Source organism: Pristiophorus japonicus, chromosome 5 (genome assembly GCF_044704955.1).
Source record: "Pristiophorus japonicus isolate sPriJap1 chromosome 5, sPriJap1.hap1, whole genome shotgun sequence".
Classification (NCBI taxonomy): Eukaryota; Metazoa; Chordata; class Chondrichthyes; family Pristiophoridae; genus Pristiophorus; species Pristiophorus japonicus.
This window is the reverse complement of record NC_091981.1, coordinates 217,078,725-217,098,509: the sequence shown is the minus strand read 5'-3', so window position 1 is coordinate 217,098,509 and position 19,785 is coordinate 217,078,725.

The window sequence follows — 19,785 nt, the reverse complement described above, 5'->3', positions numbered from 1 at the left end:
CTATTGACTCTGGATCAGTTCCTATGGACTGGAGAGTAGCTAATGTAACACCACTTTTAAAAAAAGGAGGGAGAGAGAAAACAGGGAATTATAGACCAGTTAGCCTGACATCGGTGGTGGGGAAAATGTTGGAATCAATTATTAAAGATGAAATAGCAGCGCATTTGGAAAGCAGTGACAGGATCGGTCCAAGTCAGCATGGATTTATGAAAGGGAAATCATGCTTGACAAATCTTCCAGAATTTTTTGAGGATGTAACTAGTAGAGTGGACAAGGGAGAACCAGTGGATGTGGTGTATTTGGACTTTCAAAAGGCTTTTGACAAGGTCCCACACAAGAGATTAGTGTGCAAAATTAAAGCACATGGTATTGACGTGGATAGAGAACTGGTTGGCAGACAGGAAACAGAGAGTCGGAATAAACGGGTCCTTTTCAGAATGACAGGCAGTGATCAGTGGGGTGCCGCAGGGTTCAGTGCTGGGACCCCATCTATTTACAATATACATCAATGATTTAGATGAAGGAATTGAATATAATATCTCCAAGTTTGCAGATGGCACTAAGCTGGGTGGCGGTGTGAGCTGTGAGGAGGATGCTAAGAGGCTGCAGGGTGAGTGGGCAAATGCATGGCAGATGCAGTATAATTTGGATAAATGTGAGGTTATCCACTTTGGTGGCAAAAACAGGAAGACAGAATATTATCTGAATGGTGACAGATTAGGAAAAGAGGAGGTGCAATGGGACCTGGGTGTCATGGTACATCAGGCATTGAAGTTTGGCATGCAGGTACAGCAGGCAGTGGAGAAGGCAAATGGCATGTTGGCCTTCAAACCTAGAGGATTTGAGTATAGGAGCAGGGAGGTTTTACTCCAGTTGTACAGACCCTTGGTGAGGCCACACCTGGAGTATTCTGTTCAGTTTTGGTCTCCAAATCTGAGGAAGGATGTTCTTGCTATTGAGGAAGTACAGCGAAGGTTCACCAGATTGATTCCCGGGATGGCAGGACTGACATATGAGGAGAGACAGGATCAACTGGGCTTGTATCCACTGGAGTTTAGAAGAATGAGAGGGGATCTCATAGAAACATATAAAATTCTGACGGGATTGGACAGGTTAGAGTCAGGAAGAATGTTTCCGTTGCTGGGGAGTTCCAGAACCAGGGGTCACAGTCTAAGAATAATGGGTAAGCCATTTAGGACCGAGATGAGGAGAAACTTCTTCACTTAGAGAGTGGTTAACCTGTGGAATTCTCAACCGCAGAAAGTTGTTGAGGCCAGTTCGTTAGATGTATTCAAGAGGGAATTAGATATGGCCCTTACGGCCAAAGGGATCAAGGGGAATGGAGAGAAAGCAGGAAAGGGGTACTGAGGTTGAATGATCAGCCATGATCTTATTGAATGGCAGTGCAGACTCGAGGGACCGAATGGCCTGCTCCTGCACCTAATTTCTATGCTTCTATGTTGCTATGAATGAGGTAGCGCTTCCCTCGGAGGTCATAGTCAGTGCAACGTTTACACAAAGCACGGTGCGTGAGTCTCCGAGTTTGCAGACAGACATAAAAGTACAGGTTGGAAAGAAGTGATTTTGAAACTTTAATGAGTGCATTATTATACCGTGCCTTTAAGACTTGGATTTTCCCAGGATCAGAATCGGAGTTCGGTGCATGCGCAATGGCTCTGCAAAATTTAGCGACGGAACTTTCATTAGCGACCCCCCCCCCCCCCCCGCAATGGCTGATTTTGCGCCACCTTCAGCTCCTCGCCCGATTCTGAAATTTCTGGGCGGAGTGTACAAACTTTTTCAAGGCACTTAAATTACCGCTCCGCCTGGGTTACCGCCCCAAATGAGGTGCGAACAAATTTCTCCCCCAAATATTCGTACCTTTTGTTTCTGCTCTACTTTTGTATGGGTTTATGTACTATATTTCAAACTGTGGCTTTTCTCTGAATTTCATTTAATGCAAAAGTTGTTATTTACTATAAAGTGAGATATAATTACTACCAAATGTTAATTTCCTTCCTCTGAGTCATAGCAGTAGTCTTAGTGTCTGCTGGCTGGTTTTATTTACTATTTCCTCAAGATACATGCTGGTATTTTTAATCGTTTTAATCTTTTTAATCTCAGTATAGAATAAATTAAATTAGGAGGGACAGCAGCAGCGCAGATAAAAAAATAAAAGACGAATTACTGCCTAGAGATGGGCTACTATCAGTCATCTTAAAAGAACTAAGTTTGTTTTCCTCATTTTGCTAATCTTAGTGAACATATAGATACAAATGAAAAAGAGTGCAATATTGGGAAGTTAATCCAATGGATTATTCAGTTGTAGTTAGTGCCACTCTGAATATTCCTACTCCTCCAAAAAGGAGTAATAGAGCTATCGGAAAGGGAGGAAAAATACCACATTTTGGTTATATTTTATTAAGGTCATTAATGATGAAGATGTGTGGCATTCCATAACTACAGGTTCTGCTGAGGGAGTCTGAGCAGCTGGGGGCCAAATTAAAAAGTAGAACCACAAAGATAATAATTTCTAGATTACTACCTGAGCCAAAAGCAAATTTGCATAGGGTAAATAAGATCAGAGAGTTAAACACGTGGTTCAAAGACTGGTGTGGGAGAAATGGGCTTTGGTTCGTGGGACACTGGCACCAGTACTGGGGTAAGAGGGAGCTGTTCCGATCAGACGAGCTCCACTTAGACTGTGCTGGGACTAGGGTCCTGGCGAATCGAATAACTAGGGCTGTAGAGGGGGCTTTAAACTAATTAGTGGGAGGGGGCGGATTCAGGTGAGTGAACATTTAAAAAGTCAAAGAATAAGGAGAAGGTAATAGATCAGGATAGCACTGGGGGAAATGAAAACCAGAGTGTGCCAGGAAAGAACAGAATGTATAAACATAAAGGTGAATCAGAAAGTGGGGTCAAAGCAGGAAAAAAGTGGTAAAAAAACAAATTTAAAAGCTCTTTATCTGAATGCACGCAGCATTCATAACAAAATAGAATAGTTGACGGCACAAATAGATACAAATAGGTATGATCTGATAGCCATTACAGAGACGTGGTTGCAAGGTGACCAGGACTGGGAACTAAATATTCAGGGGTATTTGACAATTCGGAAGGACAGTCAGAAAGGAAAAGGAGGTGGGGTAGCACTATTAATTAAGGATATCAGGGCGTTAGTGAGAAGCAATATTGGCTCAGAAGATCAAGATGTTGAATCAGTTTGGGTGGAGATAAAGAATAATAAGGGGAAAAAGTCGCTAATGGGCATAGTCTACAGGCCCCCAAACAGTATCTACACTGTTGGATGGAGTATAAATCAAGAAATATTGGAGGCTTGTAATCATATCATATCATATCATATCATATCATATCATAGGCAGTCCCTCGGAATCGAGGAAGACTTGCTTCCACTCCTGAATTGAATTCTTTGGTGGCTGAACAATCCAATACGAGAGCCACAGACTCTGTCACAGGTGGGACAGATAGACATTGAGGGAAGGGGTGGGTGGGACTGGTTTGCCGCATGCTTTTTCCGCTGTCTGCACTTGATTTCTGCATGCTCTGGGCGTTGAGACTCGAGGTGTTCAGCGCCCTCTTGGATGCACTTCCTCCACTTAGGGCAGTCTTGGACCAGGGACTCCCAGGTGACAGTGGGGATGTCGCACTTTATCAGGGAGCTCATCTTTGTCTTGTTTGCCGTGAAGGAGCTCCGCGTAGAGCACTTGCTTTGGGAGTCACGGGTCTGATATGCGGACTATGTGGCCTGCCCAGCGGAGTTGATCGAGTGTGGTCAGTGCTTCAATGCTGGGGATGTTAGCCCAAATGAGGACGCTGATGTTGGTGCGCCTGTCCTCCCAGGAGATTTGTAGGATCTTGCAGAGGCATCGTTGGTGATATTTTTCCAGCAACTTGAGGTGTCAACTGTACATAGTGCATGTCTCTGAGCCATACAGGAGGGCAGGTATTACTACAGCCCTGTAGACCATGAGCTTGGTGGCAGTTTTGAGGGCCTGGTCTTCAAACACTCTTTTCCGCAGGCGGCCGAAGGCTGCACTGGCGCACTGGAGGCGGTGTTGGATCTCATCGTCGATGCTTGCTCTTGTTGATAGGAGGCTCCCGAGGTATGGGAAGTGGTCCACGGTGTCCAGGGCCACGCTGTGGATCTTGATGACTGGGGGGGCAGTGCTGTGCGGTGAGTTCAGGCTGCTGGAGGAACTTTGTCTTACGGATGTTTAGCGTAAGGCCCATGCTTTCGTACGCCTCAGTAAATACGTCGACTGTCCTGGAGTTCAGCCTTTGTGCAGATGCAGGCGTCATCCTCGTACTGTAGCTCGAGACAGAGGTTGGGGTGGTCTTGGATCTGGCCTGGAGACGGCGAAGGTTGAACAGGTTCCTACTGGTTCTGTAGTTTTGTTCCACTCCAGCGGGGAGCTTGTTGACTGTGAAAGATTGAGAAGAGGGTTGGGGCAATGACGCAGCCCTGTTTGACCACAGTCCGGACGTGGATTGGGTCTGTGGTGGATCCATTGTTAAGGATCACGGCCTGCAAGTCATCGTGGAGCAGGCGGAGGATGGTGCCGAACTTTTGGGGGCATCCGAAACGGAGGAGGACGCTCCATAGACCCTCGCAGCTGACAGTGTCAAAGGCCTTTGTAAGGTCAAAGAAGGCCATGTGTAAGGGCTGGCGCTGTTCCCTGCATTTTTCCTGTAGCTGTCGCGCTGCAAAAATCATGTCCGTTGTGCCCCGTAATGGACGAAATCCGCACTGTGACTCCGGGAGTAGTTTCTTGGCCACGGGAAGAAGACGTTTGAGGAGGACTCGAGCGACAACTTTTCCAGTGGCTGATAGCAGGGAGTTTCCTCTGTAGTTGGCGCAGTCGGACTTCTCCCCTTTTTTAAAGATGATCACGATTACTGCATCTCTGAGATCCCAGATGAGAGAGATGAAGTTGTGTATTCGCGCCAGCAGTGCCTCTCCGCCATACTTCAATGCCTCAGCAGGGATTCCATCTGCACCCGTAGCCTTGTTGTTTTTAAGCTGTCTTATGACTTTTTCTACCTTGTGCAGCGTTGGGGTCTCACTGAGGTGGTGGCGGGTATCATGCTGCGGGATGGAGTCGAGAACACTCGAGTCAAAGGCTTGTAATAAAGGAACGACAATAATCTTGGCCAATTTTAACGTTCATATTGATTGGACAAAGCACATTGGTCAGGGTAGCCTTGAGGAAGAGTTCAAAGAGTGTATCTGGGATAGTTTCCTTGAAAAGTACGTTGCGGAACCATCCAGAGAGCAGGCTATCTTAGATCTGGTACTGTGTAATGAGACAGGATTAATAAATGATCTCATAGTAAAGGATCCTCTCGGAATGAGTGACCATAACATAGTTGAATTTCAAATTCAGTTGGAGAGTGAGAAAGTTGGTTCTCAAACTAATGTCCTAAGCTTAAATAAAGGAGTCTACAAAGATGTGAGGGCAGAGTTGGCTAAAGTGGACTGGGAAAATAGATTAAAGTATGGGACAGTTGATGAGCAGTGGCAGGCACTTAAGGATATATTTCATAACTCGCAACAAAAATATATCCCAATGAGAAGGAAAGACTGTAAGAGAAGGGATAATCATGCATGGCTAACTGAGGAAATAAGGAATGGTATCAACTTGAAAATAAGGGCAGACAATGTGGTCAAGACCAGTGGGAGCCAGAGGATTGGGAAACGTTTAAAAGCCAGCAAAGAACGACAAAAAAATGATAATGAGAGGGAAGATAGATTATGAAAGTAAACTAGCATGACATATAAAAACAGATAGTAAGAGTTTCTACAGGCACATAAAAAGAAAAAGAGTGGCTAAATTAAATGTTGGCCCCCCTAGAGGATGAGACTGGGGAATTAATAATGGAGAACAGGGAAATGGCAGAGATGTTGAACAAATATTTTGTATCGGTCTTCACAGTAGAAGACACTAAAAACATTCTAATAGTGGATAATCAAGGGGCTATATGTAGGGAGGAACTTAATACGATCACTATCACTAATGAAGTTGTACTCGGTAAAATAATGGGACTAAAGGCGGACAAGTCCCCTGGACCTGATGGCTTGCATCCTAGCGTCTTGAGAGAGGTGGCTGTAGAGATAATGGATGCATTGGTTGTAGTCTATCAAAATTTTATGGATTCTGGGCGGTCCCAGTGGATTGTAAAATCGCAAATGTAAGGTCCCTATTTAAAAAAGGAGGCAGACAAAAAGCAGAAAACTATAGACCAGTTAGCCTAAAATCTGTCGTTGAGAAAATGCTGGAGTCCATTATTAAGGAAGCAGTAGTGGGGCATTTGGAAAAGCATAATTCAATCAAGCAGAGTCAGCATGGTTTTATGAAAGGGAAATCATGTTTGACAAATTTGCTGGAATTCTTTGAGGATGTAACGAGCAGGGTGGCTAAGGGAGAACTGGTGGATGTGGTGTATTTGGATTTCCATTAGGCATTCGATAAGGTGCCACAAGATAAAAGTTCGCAGGGTTATTAGCATGGAAAGAGGATGGCCAACTAACAGAAAGCAGAGAGTCAGGATAAATGCGTCATTGTTTGGTTGCCAAACAGTGACTAGTGGGGTGCCGTAGGGCAGTGCTGGGTCCTCAACTATTTACAATCTATATTAATGACTTGGATGAAGGGACCGAGTGTAATGTAGCCAAGTTTGCTGATGATACAAAGATGGGTGGGAAAGTAAATTGTGAGGAGGACACACAAAATCTGCAAAGGGATATAGACAGGCTAACTGAGTGGGGAAAAATTTGGCAGATGGAGTATAATGTGGGGAAATGTGAGGTTATCCACTTTGGCAGAAAAAATAGAAAAGCAAATTATAATTTAAAAGGAGAAAAATTGCAAAGTGCTGCAGTACAGAGGGACCTGGTGGTCCTTGTGCATGAAACACAAAAAGTTTGTATGCAAGTACAGCAAGTAATCAGGAAGGCACATGGGATGTTGGCCTGTAGAGAAAGCAGGAATGGGGCTCTGAAGTTGCATGATCAGCCATGATCATATTGAATGGTGGTGCAGGCTCCAAGGGCCGAATGGCCTACTCCTGCACCTATTTTCTATGTTTCTATGTCTATGTCTATGTCTATGTTTCTATGTTTATTGCAAGAGGGATAGAGTATAAAAGCAGAAAGGTCTTGCTATAACTGTACAGAGTATTGGTGAGGCCACACCTAGAGTACTGCATTCAGTTTTGGTCTCTGTATTTAAGGAAGGATATACTTGCATTGGAGGCTGTTCAGAGAAGGTTCACTAGGTTGATTCCGGAGATGAGGGAGTTGGCATATAAAGATAGGTTGAGTAGATTAGGCCTACACTCATTGGAGTTCAGAAGAATGGGAGGTGATCTTATCGAAACGCTCCTATTTAAAAAAAGAGGCAGACAAAAAGCAGGAAACTATAGACCAGTTAGCCTAACATCTGTGGTTGGGAAAATGTTGGCGTCCATTATTAACGAAGCAGTAGCAGGACATTTGGATAAGCAAAATTCGGTCAGGAAGAGTCAGCATGGATTTATGAAGGGGAAGTCATGTTTGACAAATTTCTTTGAGGAGGTAACGAACAGGGTGGATAAAGGGGAACCAGAGGATCTGGTGTATTTGGACTTCTAGAAGGCATTTGACAAGGTGCCACATAAAAGGTTACTGCACAAGATAAAAGTTCACGGGGTTGGGGGTAATATATTAGCATGGATAGAGGATTGGCTAACGAACAAATAACAGAGAGTATGGATAAATGGTTCATTCTCTGGTTGTAAACCAGTAACTAGTGGGGTGCCATAGGGACCAGTGCTGGGACCTCAACTATTTACAATCTACATTAACGACTTAGAAGAAGGGACTGAGTGTAATGTAGCCAAGTTTGCTGACGATACAAAGATGGGAGGAAAAGCAATGTGTGAGGAGGACACACAAAAAAACTGCAAAAGGATATAGACAGGCTAAGTGAGTGGGCAAAAATTTGGCAGATGAAGTTATGGGCCCAAGTTTCCACACGATAAAAAATGGGCGTCCCTCCGAGTTGGGCGCCCGTTTTTCGCATCTAAAACGGCGCCTAAAAAAAACCCCGCGATTCTGGAGCGCTTTGCAGCTCCTTGTCTGCCTGGGGGGCGGAGCCTACACTCGCGCCGATTTTGTAAGTGGGAGGGGGCGGGTACTATTTAAATTAGTTTTTTTCCTGCCGGCAATGCTGCGCGTGTGCGTTGGAGCGTTCGCGCACGCGCAGTGTGAAAAAAACATTGGCACTCGCCCATTTTTGTAGTTCTTTGTAGCTGTTTAATTTTTGAACATTTTTTTAATAAAAGCACATTGCCATCAGCACATTAGCACTTGCAGCCTTCTCACTGTCTCCTTCCCCCCCCCCCCCCGCGGGAAGAACGGGCGTCTCCTCCCCCCCCCGCGGGAAGAACGGGTGCCTCCTCCCCCCCCCCCCGCGGGAAGAACGGGCGTCTCAGGCTGACTGCAGAATTCTCCGTGCCTGAAGCACTTTCACACAGGTAGGAAGATGGTTTATTTAATTTTTTCTTTGCTTATAAATGTTTATTCAGGTTGGATTTATTTGTATAATATTTGTATAAGTATAAATAAGGATTTATTGTAGAATTTAATGACTTCCCCTCCCCCCCCCTCCCCCCCCCCACCACGTTCTGGACGCCTAATTTGTAACCTGCGCCTGATTTTTTAATGTGTAGAACAGGTTTTTTCAGTTCTACAAAAATCTTCACTTGCTCCATTCTAACTTAGTTTGGAGTACGTTTTCACTGTGGAAACTTTCAAATCAGGCGTCAGTGGCCGGACACGCCCCCTTTTGAAGACAAAATTCTGTTCCAAAGTAGAACTGTTCTACCTGACTAGAACTGCAGAAAAAAAAATGTGGACAATTGCGATTTCTAAGATAGTCCGTTCTCCACCAGTTGCTCCTAAAAATCAGGCGCAAATCATGTGGAAACTTGGGCCCATAATGTTGGAAAGTGTGAGGACATGCGCTTTGGCAGAAAAAAATCAAAGAGCAAGTTTTTATTTAAATGGAGAAAGATTGCAAAGTGCTGCAGTACAGCGGGACCTGGGGGTACTTGTGCATGAAACACAAAAGGATGGTATGCAGGTACAACAAGTGATCAGAAAGGCCAATGGTATAGTGGCCTTTATTGCAAAGGGGATGGAGTATAAAAGCAGGGAAATCTTGCTGCAGCTATACAATGTATTGGTGAGGCCACACCTGGAATACTGCGTGCAGTTTTGGTTTCCATATTTACGAAAGGATAGAAACATAGAAACATAGAAAATAGGTGCAGGAGTAGGCCATTCGGCCCTTCTAGCCTGCACCGCCATTCAATGAGTTCATGGCTGAACATTCAACTTCAGTACCCCATTCCTGCTTTCTCGCCATACCCCTTGATCCCCCTAGCAGTAAGGACCTCATCTAACTCCTTTTTGAATATATTTAGTGAATTGGCCTCAACAACTTTCTGTGGTAGAGAATTCCACAGGTTCACCACGCTCTGGGTGAAGAAGTTCCTCCGCATCTCGGTCCTAAATGGCTTACCCCTTATCCTTAGACTGTGACCCCTGGTTCTGGACTTCCCCAACATTGGGAACATTCTTCCTGCATCTAACCTGTCTAACCCCGTCAGAATTTTATATGTTTCTATGAGGTCCCCTCTCATTCTTCTGAACTCCAGTGAATACAAGCCCAGTTGATCCAGTCTTTCTTGATAGGTCAGTCCCGCCATCCCGGGAATCAGTCTGGTGAACCTTCGCTGCACTCCCTCAATAGCAAGAATGTCCTTCCTCAGGTTAGGAGACCAAAACTGTACACAATACTCCAGGTGTGGCCTCACCAATGCCCTGTACAACTGTAGCAACACCTCCCTGCCCCTGTACTCAAATCCCCTCGCTATGAAGGCCAACATGCCATTTGCTTTCTTAACCGCCTGCTGCACCTGCATGCCAACCTTCAATGACTGATGTACCATGACACCCAGGTCTCTTTGCACCTCCCCTTTTCCTAATCTGTCACCATTCAGATAATAGTCTGTCTCTCTGTTTTTACCACCAAAGTGGATAACCTCACATTTATCCACATTATACTTCATCTGCCATGCATTTGCCCACTCACCTAACCTATCCAAGTCGCTCTGCAGCCTCACAGCATCCTCCTCGCAGCTCACACTGCCACCCAACTTAGTGTCATCCGCAAATTTGGAGATACTACATTTAATCCCCTCATCTAAATCATTAATGTACAGTGTAAACAGCTGGGGCCCCAGCACAGAACCTTGCGGTACCCCACTAGTCACTGCCTGCCATTCTGAAAAGTACCCATTTACTCCTACTCTTTGCTTCCTGTCTGACAACCAGTTCTCAATCCATGTCAGTACACTACCCCAATCCCATGTGCTCTAACTTTGCACATCAATCTCTTGTGTGGGACCTTGTCGAACGCCTTCTGAAAGTCCAAATATACCACATCAACTGGTTCTCCCTTATCCACTCTACTGGAAACATCCTCAAAAAATTCCAGAAGATTTGTCAAGCATGATTTCCCTTTCACAAATCCATGCTGACTTGGACCTATCATGTCACCTCTTTCCAAATGCACTGCTATGACATCCTTAATAATTGATTCCATCATTTTACCCACTACCGATGTCAGGCTGACCGGTCTATAATTCCCTGTTTTCTCTCTCCCTCCTTTTTTAAAAAGTGGGGTTACATTGGCTACCCTCCACTCCATAGGAACTGATCCAGAGTCAATGGAATGTTGGAAAATGACTGTCAACGCATCCACTATTTCCAAGGCCACCTCCTTAAGTACTCTGGGATGCAGTCCATCAGGCCCTGGGGATTTATCGGCCTTCAATCCCATCAATTTCCCCAACACAATTTCCCGGCTAATAAGGATTTCCCTCAGTTCCTCCTCCTTACTAGACCCCCCGACCCCTTTTATAACCGGAAGGTTGTTCGTGTCCTCCTTCGTGAATACCGAACCAAAGTACTTGTTCAATTGGTCCGCCATTCCTTTGTTCCCCGTTATGACTTCCCCTGATTCTGACTGCAGGGGACCTACGTTTGTCTTTACTAACCTTTTTCTCTTTACATATCTATAGAAACTTTTGCAATCCGTCTTAATGTTCCCTGCAAGCTTCTTCTCATACTCCATTTTCCCTGCCCTAATCAAACCCTTTGTCCTCCTCTGCTGAGTTCTAAATTTCTCCCAGTCCCCAGGTTCGCTGCTATTTCTGGCCAATTTGTATGCCACTTCCTTGGCTTTAATACTATCCCTGATTTCCCTTGATAGCCACGGTTGAGCCACCTTCCCTTTTTTATTTCTATGCCAGACAGGAATGTACAATTGTTGTAGTTCATCCATGCGGTCTCTAAATGTCTGCCATTGCCCATCCACAGTCAACCCCTTAAGTATCATTCGCCAATCCATCTCAGCCAATTCAAGCCTCATACCTTCAAAGTTAGCCTTCTTTAAGTTCTGGACCATGGTCTCTGAATTAACTGTTTCATTCTCCATCTTAATGCAGAATTCCACCATATTATGGTCACTCTTCCCCAAGGGGCCTCGCACAACGAGATTGCTAATTAATCCTTTCTCATTACATAACACCCAGTCTAAGATGGCCTCCCCCCCTAGTTGGTTCCTCGACATATTGGTCTAAAAAACCATCCCTTATGCACTCTAGAAAATCCTCCTCCACCGTATTGCTTCCAGTTTGGTTAGCCCAATCTATGTGCATATTAAAGTCACCCATTATAACTGCTGCACCTTTATTGCACGCACCCCTAATTTCCTGTTTGATGCCCTCCCCAACATCACTACTACTGTTTGGAGGTCTGTACACAACTCCCACTAACGTTTTTTGCCCTTTGGTGTTCTGCAGCTCTACCCATATAGATTCCACATCATCCAAGCTAATGTCCTTCCTAACTATTGCCTTAATCTCCTCCTTAACCAGCAATGCTACCCCACCTCCTTTTCCTTTTATTCTATCCTTCCTGAATGTTGAATACCCCTGGATGTTGAGTTCCCAGCCCTGCTCATCCTGGAGCCACGTCTCCGTAATCCCAATCACATCATATTTGTTAACATCTATTTGCACAGTTAATTCATCCACCTTATTGCGGATACTCCTTGCATTAAGACACAAAGCCTTCAGGCTTGTTTTTTTAACACCCTCTGTCCTTTTAGAATTTTGCTGTACAATGGCCCTTTTTGTTCTTTGCCTTGGGTTTCTCTGCCCTCCACTTTTCCTCATCTCCTTTCTGTCTTTTGTTTTTGCCTCCTTTTTGTTTCCCTCTATCTCCCTGCATTGGTTCCCATCCCCCTGCCATATTAGTTTAACTCCTCCCCAACAGCACTAGCAAACACTCCCCCGAGGACATTGGTTCCGATTCTGCCCAGGTGCAGACCGTCCGGATTGTACTGGTCCCACCTCCCCCAGAACCAGTTCCAATGCCCCAGGAATTTGAATCCCTCCCTGCTGCACCATTGCTCAAGCCACGTATTCATCTGAGCTATCCTGCGATTCCTACTCTGACTAGCACGTGGCACTGGTAGCAATCCCGAGATTACTACTTTTGAGGTCCTACTTTTTAATTTAGCTCCTAGCTCCTTAAATTCATTTCGTAGGAACTCATCCCTTTTTTTACCTATGTCATTGGTACCAACGTGCACCACGACAACTGGCTGTTCTCCCTCCCTTTTTAGAATGTCCTGCACCCGCTCCGAGACATCCTTGACCCTTGCACCAGGGAGGCAACATACCATTCTGGAGTCTCGGTTGCGGCCGCAGAAACGCCTATCTATTCCCCTTACAATTGAATCCCCTATCACTATCGCTCGCCCACTCTTTTTCCTGCCCTCCTGTGCAACAGAGCCAGCCACGGTGCCATGAACTTGGCTGCTGCTGCCCACTCCTGATGAGTCATCCCCCTCAACAGCACTCAAAGCAGTGTATCTGTTTTGCAGTGGGATGACCACAGGGGACCCCTGCACTACCTTCCTTGCACTACTCTTCCTGCTGGTCTTCCATTCCCTCGCTGGCTGTGGACCCTTCTCCTGCGGTAAGACCAACTCGCTACACGTGATACTCACGTCATTCTCAGCATCGTGGATGCTCCAGAGTGAATCCACCTTCAGCTCCAACTCCGCAACGCGGACCGTCAGTAGCCGGAGGTGGACACACTTCCCGCACATGTAGTCGTCAGGGACACTGGTGTTGTCCCCGTGTTCCCACATGGTACAGGAGGAGCATATCACATGACCGAGCTGTCCTGCCATGACTTAACCCTTAGATACACTTAAATTGCCAACAACAATGTTAAAAGTTACTGACTAATAAAGAAAAAGAAAAACTACTCACCAATCAGCAGCCAATCACTTACCACGTTGGCTGTGACGTCACCTTTTGATTTCTTTCTACTTCTTTTTTGACTTCTCTCAGCTGGAGCTGCACCGGTACGTCTCTCTCGACTCCCGCCTCTCTCGACGCTCCCCGGACTGCTGAGCCTTTTATAGGCCGCTGCCTCTCTCGACTCCCGCCTCTCTCGACGCTCCCCGGACTGCTGAGCCTTTTATAGGCCGCTGTCTCTCTCGACTCCCGCCTCTCTCGACGCTCCCCGGACTGCTGAGCCTTTTATAGGCCGCTGCCTCTCTGGACTCCCGCCTCTCTCGACGCTCCCCGGACTGCTGAGTCTTTTATAGGCCGCTGCCTCTCTCGACTCCCGCCTCTCTCGACGCTCCCCGGACTGCTGAGCCTTTTATAGGCCGCTGCCTCTCTCGACTACTTGCTTTGGAGGCAGTTCAGAGAAGGTTCATTGGGTTGATTCCGGGGATGAGGGGGTTGACTTATGAGGGAAGGTTGAGTAGGTTGGACCTCTACTTATTGGAATTCAGAAAAATGAGAGGTGATCTTATCGAAATGTATAAGATTATGAGGGAGCTTGACAAGGTGGATGCAGAGAGGATGTTTCCACTGGGGGAGACTAGAACTAGAGGGCATGACCTTAGAATAAGTGGCTGCACATTTAAAACAGAGATGAGGAGGTATTTCTTCTCTCAGAGGGTTGTAAATTTGTGGAATTCTCTGCCTCAGAGAGCTGTAGAAGCTGGGACATTGAATACATTTAAGACAGAAATAGACAGTTTCTTAAAAGATAGGGGGATAAGGGGTTATGGGGAGCAGGCGGGGAAGTGGAGCTGAGTCCATGATCAGATCAGCCATGATCTTACTGAATGGCGGAGCAGGCTCAAGGGGCCGTATGACCTACTCCTGCTCCTATTTCTTATGTTCTTATCTTATGTTCTTTTGAAACATATAAGATAATGAGGGGGCTTGACAAGGTGGATGCAGAGAGGATATTTCCACTCATAGGGGAAACAAAACTAGGGGACATAGTCTCAGAATTAGGGGCCGCCCATTTAAAACTGAGATGAGGAGGAATTTTTTCTCTCAGAGGGTTGTAAATCTATGGAATTCTCTACCCCAGAGAGCTGTGGAAACTGGGTCATTGAATATATTTAAGGTGGAGATAGACAGATTTTTGAGTGATAGGGGGATAAGGGGTTATGGGGAGCGGGCGGGGAATTGGAGCTGAGTCCATGATCAGATCAGGCATCATCTTATTTAATGACGGAGCAGGCTCGAGGGACCAAGTGGTCTACTCCTGCTCCTATTTCTTATGTTCTTATGTTTACAGAATCAATTCTTTTTCAGACCTAGAATTAGCAGCTACAGATCTAAGCTAGTTCTAAATGGTTATGAACTGGCACAACTCCTGCTTGAAAGGTCACGTACTAATGGCAGTTGATTTGCAGAATGAATCATAACACCAGCAGATGTAGAAAGATGGATCTAGGGAGGACAGTGGTGGCACAAGAGGAAAACTGTGCTGGATAAATTTAAAGGGATGGGAATTATTACTTTTAGTCGTCTTTCCTGCCCTTGATCGAGATATTTCAACATCCATATTTTAGACTACTTTCATAGGTGAGTCTTCACCCCCTTGTCACCTGCAAAACTAAAAAATAAGAGATAGGCAGGTGAAAATACTGCAAAAACGTAAGCATTTCCTTCTAGAAAGGAACTGTTTTAGTAGTGATTTTGTAGAGGTGTGTAAGATTGTTATAGAGGTACGAGTGTAGAAAAAGTTAACCTGGAATAGTACGTCAAATTAAACTGCAGGGTTAGAACAAGTGGATGCAGGTTTGTACTAGAAAAGGGTAATTTTAGAACAGATATCAGGAAATTCTTCTTCACACAGAGAACGATCAAAAAGTGGGGTAAAATTCCAAATACAGTAAAGATGGCAAAAATCCTGGAATCATTTAACATATAATGGGATGCTACAATGAATTGGCATCAGGATCTCTCTGAATAGATGAATCAACAAGGGCTGAATGGCCTTCCTCATGCATAATTAGCTTGCGATCTTGTGAAAATGCATCTCAACTCATGAGCATCCTTTTCTGAGGCTGAAGGCGTATTGGGAAGAGGATACAGGTTGAACCTCCCTTATCCGGAACCCTTGGGACCTGGCCTATTCTGGATAAGGGATTTTTCCGGACAACGAGTGGTCACATTAAATTGGATGGTACAGGTACTGAGCAAGGGTATATCGGGGCTGGCTGACTTGGGGCTGGGAATGCGGCAGAGAGATCATGGGGGGGGTGGCGGACGCGGTGGATCACAGGGTCAGGCCAGCGATTGCGGGAGTTGGCAGCGAGGAAGGACTTCAATGTGTTCAATTTGTTCATGTCGGAGTTCTGAGCATGCGCCACCCGTTGGCCAGGAATGGTTCTGGACGAGGGAGGGATGGTTCCTGATAAGGGAGTTCTGAGTAAGAGAGGTTCAACCTGTATTGGAAAAGAGAACCCAAGATGCAAATATGAGTCTGCTAACAAGTGATGGAGCAGATCCGCATCACCTGAGGCAGGTATCCGGTGGCAGCAGAAATACTATCAGAAGTGCTCTACCAACAGGCTTATGAGGCTGCGCCTAGAAAATCCACTGGGGTCAGGGTAGAAGGAATTGGACTAGCGGAAATCCTGTTCCAATGCATTTCGGCCGAAACCCCGCCACAGAGGAAAATCTAGGTCGAAATATCTGGAAATAAATAGGAACCAGTTAATAAGAACAAAGAAAATTGATATAATAAGGCCAAAGGATTGGCCAGGGTTCTGGCTTCTGATCACCACTACAACTAGTAATGGGATAACAAAAAAAATGGTGGGAAAAAGAAGCAAAATAATTTGATACAAATTGTGAACCCTGAAATCTATGGGGGGTCAATGATGACTCTGTGCGGTAGTGTAAAATGAGTGAGAGCTAATTGGCAGCCCGTTTTACTGTTCTCCCAATTTCTATTTCCATTGACTTCAAAGCACAAAGTCCAGATCTACCCCTCTCGGTTGGACGTCTGTGTGTCAAGTGCACTTGGTTTAAAAACTGTTTCATTTTTATTTTTGTTCCTTTAGAAGTCTTGGAAATACACAACGTTAACAATCTCAGTTGAATTATTGTGAAGGAAAGAAGACAACCACTAGTTATATAAATGGTAATATACTAAATATGCTGTGTATCTAAAGTTTACATTTCTCATTTGCCTTACTTTTGTGTGTGTGTGTGTTATCCACCATCTTGACTGGCTGTCTTTAGGCAGTTTTGTTTGGAATCGACTCCAAAGTGTTCCACATATTTTATTCTGAACTAATGGCACATAGCCATTTAACATTCTGAGCAGCCAAAATGAACAATTTATTGTACCATTTGTACTCTGGGAATACCAGAACAGATAGATTTCATTTCTGTGAGTTTTCATCTCGATCATCAAAAATCCCTTTGTTCTTACAATGAGATAGGAAAGGACTAAACCTGATGCGGTAATGCATGTTTATGCAAAACTTGGCCACCACTGACAAGTGAAAACACATGTACAATACTGGACTCCATGGCAGGCTTTTTTATTCGAAATCTTTTGGAAATTTGCAGGATGCCAGTGTTTGCCTTTGTTTTAATGTATCAGATCTGATGCATGAAAACAGCATTAATTTAAGCCTCCTGTAGCTTTTGTGCCCAATTTTAGCACATGCTTGTTGTTGTCCTTCCGATTTGCCTGATTGTGGACCGGTAGCATAGTAGTTATGTTACTGGAGTAATCCAGAGACCTGGACTAATGATCCAGAGAGTTCAAATCCCACCACGGCAGTTGGGGAATTTAAATTCAGTTAATTAAATAAATCTGGAATAAAAAGCGAATATCAGTAATGCTGACCATGGGCTCAATTTTCCCCAATACTGTTTTTTGGCGTATTTCAAGAGTTACACCCGTTTATTTGGGCCCGGACGACACCCAAAAAAAACTTGAAGGTTTCCCCTTTCAAATTTTTTAAATTGGCGCAGTGCAGCCTGTCCTTTAGCTTCGGGGGGTGGAGCCTAATGTCTGCGTCGACAAAAGGATGCCCACCCCCTCTTCTGCGTGTGCACGAAAAAAAAATGGACATTTTTTACGTGACTGCTTTGGGCATGCATGCCCAGTACACTTCCTGGTCTGTATTAGGTCATTTTTAAAGAGCCAGTTGTGTGTGAGAACTGTGTGAGAAACTTTAGTTAGTGGAAAAAATCGGAGCAGCAATAAGCAATGCGGCACAAGGTCCAAGAATTTCCCACAAGAGGAAGTGGAGGCACTAGTTACTAGGATTGAAGGCAGATGGCAGGAGCTGGGCACCAGCAGAGGTCACATAAAAGTTTCACCAAAAGAAATGAAGAAACGCTGGAACCAACTTGCAGAAGATTACTGTGCAATGGTGATCACCCTGAGGTCTGGAGGCCAGTGCAAAAAGCAGTGGCAGGACCTTGGTCAAGTAGTTAGTCTAAGTAATATTTTCATTTATTCACTGGAATTGCAATTGTAAATGTGACCATCTGCGTGTCCCAACCAGCAGAAAGACACCCTCTCTAAAAAGTTATATTTTCATCTTTGCAGAGGAAGGTGGTATACAACAAAAGAGGGAGAACTTGAACAGGAGGAGGCCCGGCAAATCTGCACCCACTGACACCCATGGGGGAGAGGGTCACTGCTTTGATGAGTCCTGCCTGGAGAAAAGCAACCACCACTGCAGAAGTTGGGTCCACACTCGAGGGAGAGTAAGTCCTGCAAATTCCACAGTCTGGTTTTGCTAAATGTTAAGTACTGCGTGGGCTAGCCATGTTTCGGTTCCTGGGGATGTCTCTGTCACCTACGCTTCGGTTGATGCAATGTGCTATCGTTTGTCGTGGTCCTTCTAATGAGCCTGCTGCCTGCGCTGTGTGAGCCTACTCATGCCACCCACCCTGCCCCCTCCTCTGCTGCTAACCATTTGTCTATTTTGCAGAACTTGAGGCCAACCCTGACAAGGCTGAAGCCGATGCAGAATAAGATTCAGATGCGGACAAGCCTGAAGAGGAGAACATTTTCCAATCCCACCTTCCAGACCAAGAGCATGGGGGTGAGGGTGGGGGGCAGGGGAGGGGGAGGATTAAGCCCCCACTTTGTACTCACTCTGGAGGAGGTGCAGGTGCCGCCCATTAAGATGCCAGCCCCTTTCCTGAGTGGTACGAGTGTTGGGACATTCCATGGTTTCGCACAGTCCGAGGCTGCGGGTTCCAGTGGGGTGCAGTAAGACACATCCAGGGCCCCTGTGTCCGAGGCTGCAGGTCCCAGTGGGGTGTAGCGAGCCACACCCAGGGTGAGGAAGGGAAGGAGAGCTCGACAGCGCTCTCCTGAGACGCAGGATGTAACAGATGTGGTTCAGCTGATGGCCATGAGTGCGGAGAGCATTGACCGTACGCGATTACGCCTGGACACCATCAGTGGGGTGGGGGATGAGGCATCGGGACTGTCGGGAGAAGTAACAACACTCTCTCGAGAAATGGGAACACTGTCCAGGCACATGAGGGAGGGAATGTCGGAGGTAGCTGATACACTATTGGTGAACACGAGGGAAGAAATGTCGGAGGTAGCTGCTGCAATAAGGGATTAAGCCCAGACCCCACGACCATTGACAGAATCAACTGCCACTCCCACTTCAATCCCCAGACCAACCTCTGAAGAGGCCCAAGCTGAGCCTTCCACATTACTGCCTGCCCATGCCCACCATCAAGAAGTTCGCATTACCCAAGATGCTCGAAAGAATAAGCTTGGTACCAACCCGAGAAATGCTGTGCAGGGGTGGAGTAACCAAGACCAAGCGCAGTGGGTGGTCTTCGAATAAGGTGGAGGAGAGATGGGTGCAGCCTTTCTTTGCTGTTGTTGTTGTTGTTATTTTTGTTACTGTTGTAACTGTTCTCAAATTAAAAGTTTGTTGTAAGTGATGTAAATTTACAAGTTTAAAAGTTTGTAAGTGATCTTAACTGAAAACTTTAAAGTTTGATACAATAATATTTTTATTAAAGTTAAGTTAAGTACAAGCAAGCGTTAAATTTTTGAATAAAATCTATTTTAAATTATAACTGAAACATTTCCATTATTTATTCCATTATAAACACAACTTTTTGAAGTAAAGATGAATCATTTCCATTATTTGTTCCATTAACACAACACAACATTACGGAACAGATCCAAACAGTAAACATGGTCCATTTTGGAATAGTTACCGCTGAATCTTCAGGCAGCAAAGTGAACATGGTTGAGCTGCTGGAACACGGCTTGAGCAATCATTAAAGGGGAATGACGGCCTGCCCTCCTCCGCTGTCATG